This window comes from Anabrus simplex, chromosome 4, assembly GCF_040414725.1.
Source record: "Anabrus simplex isolate iqAnaSimp1 chromosome 4, ASM4041472v1, whole genome shotgun sequence".
In the NCBI taxonomy this organism is placed as follows: domain Eukaryota; kingdom Metazoa; phylum Arthropoda; class Insecta; order Orthoptera; family Tettigoniidae; genus Anabrus; species Anabrus simplex.
In genome coordinates, this window is record NC_090268.1 from 226292854 (window position 1) to 226298853 (window position 6000).

Consider the following 6000-nt stretch of genomic DNA (forward strand, 5'->3'; position numbering starts at 1 on the left):
GAGTGGCTCAGATGGTTGAAGATCTAGCCTTCTGACCCCAACTTAGCAGGTTCGACCCTGGCTGAGTCTGGTGGTATTTGAAGATGCTCAAATACGCCAGATTTACTGGCATGTAAAAGAACTGCAGGACTAAATTCCGGCACCTCGGGTCTCCCAATACAGGAAAAGCCAACATTATTATTATTATTATTATTATTATATTATTATTATTATTCACTCCTCACACAGCCTAGCTCAACTTCACTGTCTTGGGTATTTGGAATATCCCTGTGTAAAACTTTTTTTTTAAAAGGATCAAATTAGCCTCAAACCCCCTCCCCCTCAAGAACACCATACATCTTCTCTGCAAGCCTCTCTGAATTAACTAAGTGTGGAAAGAACTGCACTTGAAAAAGCATTCAGTGTGGTTATGTGCACAGTAGTTTTCCTTAGCAAATTCATTCAACAATTCTGCCCTATTTTTTCACACTGTAAAGTGATAGAGCTCACATTCCTGTCCACAATATATTTACACACTCAGTTACAAATCTAGTTGGTGGAATTTTCTATTCTGACACAGTTTGTGATGGTATCTACAGATTGCTAGTCTGACTATGGTTATGACTATCACTTTGTGATCCCATCCATGCTGAAAACTGGTACTTCACTTTTCTTCCCTGACCTACGACTTCCTTGTACAGCCGATTACATGAGGGCTCCTAGATCTTCTGGCCAACAGAAATACCAGCCTATTTGGTGCGTATTTACTTGCTCCTAGCAGTCTCTTCAGAAATCAACCATCTAATTGCAACTCTCTCAGTGGCTTTTATCTCATCTTGAACTCATTAAGAACTGATTCCAACCATCATTGCCTTGGTCTACTTCTGCTTCTCTCGCCCTCCATGGCAGAGTCCATTTATTCTTCGTCCTTCTTCATTTGCCTTACATGATCCTAACCACCAAAAACAATTTATGCATACCACTCCATCCGAAGAGTTAATTCCTAACTTAGCCCTTAGCTCTTCATTTTGAGTACTTTCCAAGTTTGTACCAAAAATCATTCTCACTAAGTGTGGAAAGTTACACTTGAAAGAGTATTTAATGTGCCTCTGTGCACAGGGTTTTTTCCTAGCAATTTCATTCAACAATTTTGCCCTACTACTTCCAACTTATGAATAAGTTACGCTGTATACAGCGAAGTCAGTTTGAAAATAGATTGATGCACAGATAGTTTTGTCAAGTACAGTTTACAGACATTCCCTCCCAAAATCTCTGTCCTGTGTGCAGCATGTAGAAGAGAAATATTAGTCATAGCCTCTTAGATATTGAGAAGGTAATAAGCATCATGCAATTTCATACTACTTGAAAAGGTATAAATAGGCCTATTCAATGTCCAATGAAAAGCATAACAGTTGGCTTCTATCAAAACAAACACACTTTCATGTTTTCAACAACCTGTAAACAAATATGATGAGTTTGGAAATTTAAATATCATTTGAGATCTACCTATAATGAGAGGATAGATTCTTTGGAACACTCTTTCAACACTAATTTAAATATATCCAAACAAAAAAAATCACAAAATCACTTCCAGAATCTTACTCTTATTTTGTATGAAAGGGGTCTTTAAAAGGAAATCGACTGAACTTCTATCAAATGCAGGACCTCAATTAAAATATATGAAAGATAATAGTAAAATAAGTTAATTCAACGCACGGTAAAAACGTTTAGCATACATAAGAATGAGAAAATGAATCGACCCACCTACAACAGAAATTACAAATGTGAACAACAGACTGATAATGCACTTAAAATCCAAATAAATCGGAAGAATCACGACTACGAATGACGTAACGAAAGATAACATTTCACAAATCTAATGAGGCTATTTAAATGTCCAACCGCCTTTGTGTCACATATTACGTCTATCATGGTGACAGAAAAAACATGTTAATTGCACTTAACTTCATTGTTCTTCTTCAGGGGTTTAACCAATAACTTGAACGCATCACAATGACTCATACATCGATTAAAATACACACAACAAATTTCAGTAAATAACAACAACAAATATCACGTCATTCAAACAACAAGAAAAACATACAGGGTTAAATTCAAACCTCGATAACCAGTGACACTTGTGTCTCCACAAACACATCAACAAAAATAAACGGAAAATGATAACGCAACTATTTGTAAGAATCGAAATCACTAGCAAAACACCATCCACATGTAAAGTCTGGCAATAACATGGGACTGAAATATTACTGACGATTCAATTCTCTATCAAATGACGTATTCCTATTGAAACTCCTCTTACGTTCTCGTTGACTAAACAAAACAACGAATTCGTAGAACAAAGAGAATATCTGTTTTCTGCTCTCAGCACTCATAACACACACAATATAACAATAGTTGCAACATATTACGACAAAGAAATCACTTTCATATATGTAAAGTACTACTCTGTGGGTTAACGCAATGATTACATACCCTTTCTCAATCCTTTTTGCAGACGTTCTTCCATATTATGAGCTGCCATTAGTGGCAGGTCCACAGCTGTTTACAGCAAGGTATGACGGGAGATGGAAGGGGAAAATCGTTCCAAAGATATTCCACTTCACCGAGTAGGAAATGATATCTCACTGTGAATTGGCCGTTCACTTTGTAGTAGATTTGCACACTATTAAGACGAGACCGCTTGCTAATATTCCACTACACTATAATTGATTATACTGTTAATCCTTCATTTTCGTAAAATTGAGAGCTGAAGGATCTTCAGAAAATCAATTACAGTAGAATATCTTATTTTCGACTCTGACCGGAAACAGCTGAAGGTCCTTCTGAGTCCCGCGAAGCCTGTAATCATGGACCAAGTGCGTGAATTTTAAAACAAGGTCATATTTTGGCACGTGACGTGTGAGCAACATAAACACTAACGCAGTTCGTGTATTTACCGCGAATTTATTCTGAGAACTTGAAATTAAATATTCAGTCTAACTAGTTTATATTTTATTTGGTAGTAAATAAGGCCTATTGCGCATTACGCGCAAGTCGTGTGTGTGTATACCTGTCCTTCAGTCTATTTAAAATGTGTCTGGTGCGGGCAAAGGACAAAAGTCTTGTTGGCATCAGTTCAGATCAGTGTTTGAAACCAGATACACTTATGGGCCGGTGCAAAATGCATTTCATGTTACGTTTTACCATCGTTTGCTCGAACCGCGATGTCTGCACAATTTGTTTGTAATGCTGTATAAACAAAGAACAATCACGGATATGTAAAAGCGCTCTCTCAGCTGAGCACTCTTCCTTTACGAACTGGATTGTTTCCGAGTAGTTTAGGTGTGATGTGGGGGAAGAAAAAGTTCAGAAGGAAGATACGCGTCATGAGTTGTTGAAGTATAATTGCTTAAACTAGTGTCCATGTTATGATTAACATCCAAGTAGTCTAAAGAGTAATGGTGGTATTTGTCTTGACGGTCTGGTTCGTTGACTGAATTGTTATCGTCCAGTACGTTGGTTCAGCCTCTACTCGGACGGAAGAAAAAACATGATAGTACTTTTTAAGCAGAAAAAAATACATTATCTGCCACTCGTGACTAAACCGTCAACATGAACCGAGACACATACAGTATATCCCCAGTGGATGGGTGAGGTAGAATAAATCCATATAGTATCCCCTCTCTGTCGTAAGAAGTGACTGAAACAGGACACCAGGGGCTTTCAATTTGTGAGGATGTGTTGGCGACCACGGAGTCCTAGCTGAGTCTAGCATTACTCCCACGATGTCAGTCTTCTCTCTTTCACTTCTCCTATTCGACGTTCCTTGGTCGACTCTTGTTCTCTTTCAACTTCAATCCTCCTGTGGGTGGGGGCGGTAGAATAACACCCACGGTATCCCCTGCCGTCCTAAGAGGTAACTAAAAGGGGCCCCAGGGGCTCTGAACTTTAGAGAGTGGGTTGGCGACCACGTGACCCTTAGCTGAGTCCTGGCATAGCTTCCACTTGTGCTAGGCTCCTCACTTTCATCATATCCGACCTCCCTTGGTCAACTCTTGTTCTTTTCCGACCCCGACGATATTAGCTTTGCGAGACCTAGGGAGCTAGGGAGTCTTTCATTTTTACGCACTTCGTGGCCCTTGCCTTTCTTTGGCAGATACGTTCATTTTTCGAAGTGTCGGATCCCTTCCATTTTTCTCACTGTTTAGTGTTATATAGAGGATGGTTGCCTAGTTGTACTTCCTGTTAAAACAACAATCACCGCCACCTCACCTTGGGAGCGTGGGTTGACGACGACGGTTCCCGAGTTGAGAGTGGTATTTCTTCCACTTGTGCCACTTTAAATTGTCCCTTTGGTCAACTTTTGTTCTTTTCCGACCCCAAGAGTATCAGGTTTACGATGCCTTGGGAGTCTTCCGTTTTCACAACCTTCGTAGCCCTTCCCTTTATTTTGCTGATGTCTTCATTGCTCGAAGTGTCGAACCTCTTCAATTTTCTTTCTGATTAGTGTTAATAGAAAATGTTGTCCAGTTGTACTTCATTTTAAAACAATAATCACCACCACTATCTTCGGGTGGATTAGTTTGGCAAAACCTAGGGTTCGTTTTTTTTTTCCTTTTTTTTTTTCGAAACCTTAATTTTGCGAAGCGTCTTACGTCTTACGATTAGTGCTTACGAGGTTGATAATCGCGTTGTTTTTCTTAAAATTGGGTGACAGTGTCATCATTAATAATACTGAGAATACAGCAAATTGTTTCTCTGCTTGCAAGTTCCAAACAAAGGATTGCGCTCATTCACGAAAACGGTGAGTGCAGAAGTTTATTTATAGCTTTCTTATCATTAGGAACCATGTCCTACTTATGAGAACTGCTTGAGCTGAGATAAGGAGATACATAGACGACATTGTGAGAATTTGCTTACTTAAGGAATTGTTTAATGGGGAGAACTAGGTAGCGCAAATAACTAGGTCTGCTGTAAATTCCCCGGAACTAAGATCCACGATGCATGTGAGGTGATTCAGACAGTCAGTCGGAGTGATTTAACTCCTCCAGAGACTAGTTCATTAGATCTGTGTGGCAATCACGAGATGTGAGCTGAGTCTGGCATGACTTCTACTTACTTTTATCCTGCGTATACTCTTTCCAGCTTACCTTCTCCTGGGACCGCGGTATGGAATTCACAAAACATGTGGAATTTTAACCTGTGTAGGGAATATATATGCCTGCATCTTACCCGGAGGCTCCGGGTTTGATTCCCGGCCAGGTCAGGGATTTTTACCTGGTCCTGAGGGCTAGTTCGAGATCCACTCAGCCTACGTGATTAGAATTGAGGAGCTATCTGACGGTGAGATAGCGACCCCGGTCTAGAAAGCCAAGAATAACGGCCGAGAGGATTCATCGTGCTGACCACATGACACCTGGCAATCTGCAGGCCTTCGAGCTAAGCAGCGGTCGCTTGGTATGCCAAAGCCCTTCAAGGACTGTAGTGCCATGGGATTTGGTTTGGTTTGTAGGGAATATATAGCAGCCAGTGGCGATTCCTGAAGTAGGCCTATCATATAGGAGGTCATGTTATGGTTTAAATACAGATAAGTCTAAAATATACACACATATTTACACATGCATGCACAGTATAAACATTAAAAGACAATATGTCAAAACACACCTGGGCTTACCTTATCATTAATATTTATGTCAGATCCCCCCTTTTTTCTTTAGCTCTAGCAAATCTCTCGATCACAGCCAGCAAAATTTTTACCTCTCAATTGCCTTTGGACTTCTCTAGAATATCTTCATTCTATTTGATGTAGAGAATCACTTTTCTCTTTCCACAGTAGTCATTTGTACGGTTATAGTGTTATTTTCAACAATAGCACACTTGGAAATACTTTCCAGAGAACTACGGTACTTGCTACCCTTCTCGGTCACAGTTTCCTTGTGGCGGAGGCTCTTTCATTACAGCAGGCATCTTCTCCAAGAAACATAGCCACCAGCAACGTTTGGAGACCATATACTTTAAACG

General features: G+C 39.9%; 1 protein-coding gene across 3 annotated transcripts in view; it reads right to left on the reverse strand.

The window, feature by feature from the left end:
- Positions 1-2608, reverse strand: part of Atg17 (autophagy-related 17) — a 210585-nt gene extending 207977 nt beyond the window's left edge. For all 3 annotated transcript variants that reach the window (XM_067145389.2, XM_067145390.2, XM_067145388.2), the window contains exon 1: positions 2473-2608. The gene's annotated coding sequence lies outside the window, so the exon portion shown is untranslated. The remainder of the gene's footprint in view (positions 1-2472) is intronic.
- Between the last annotated feature and the right edge of the window lie 3392 nt (positions 2609-6000).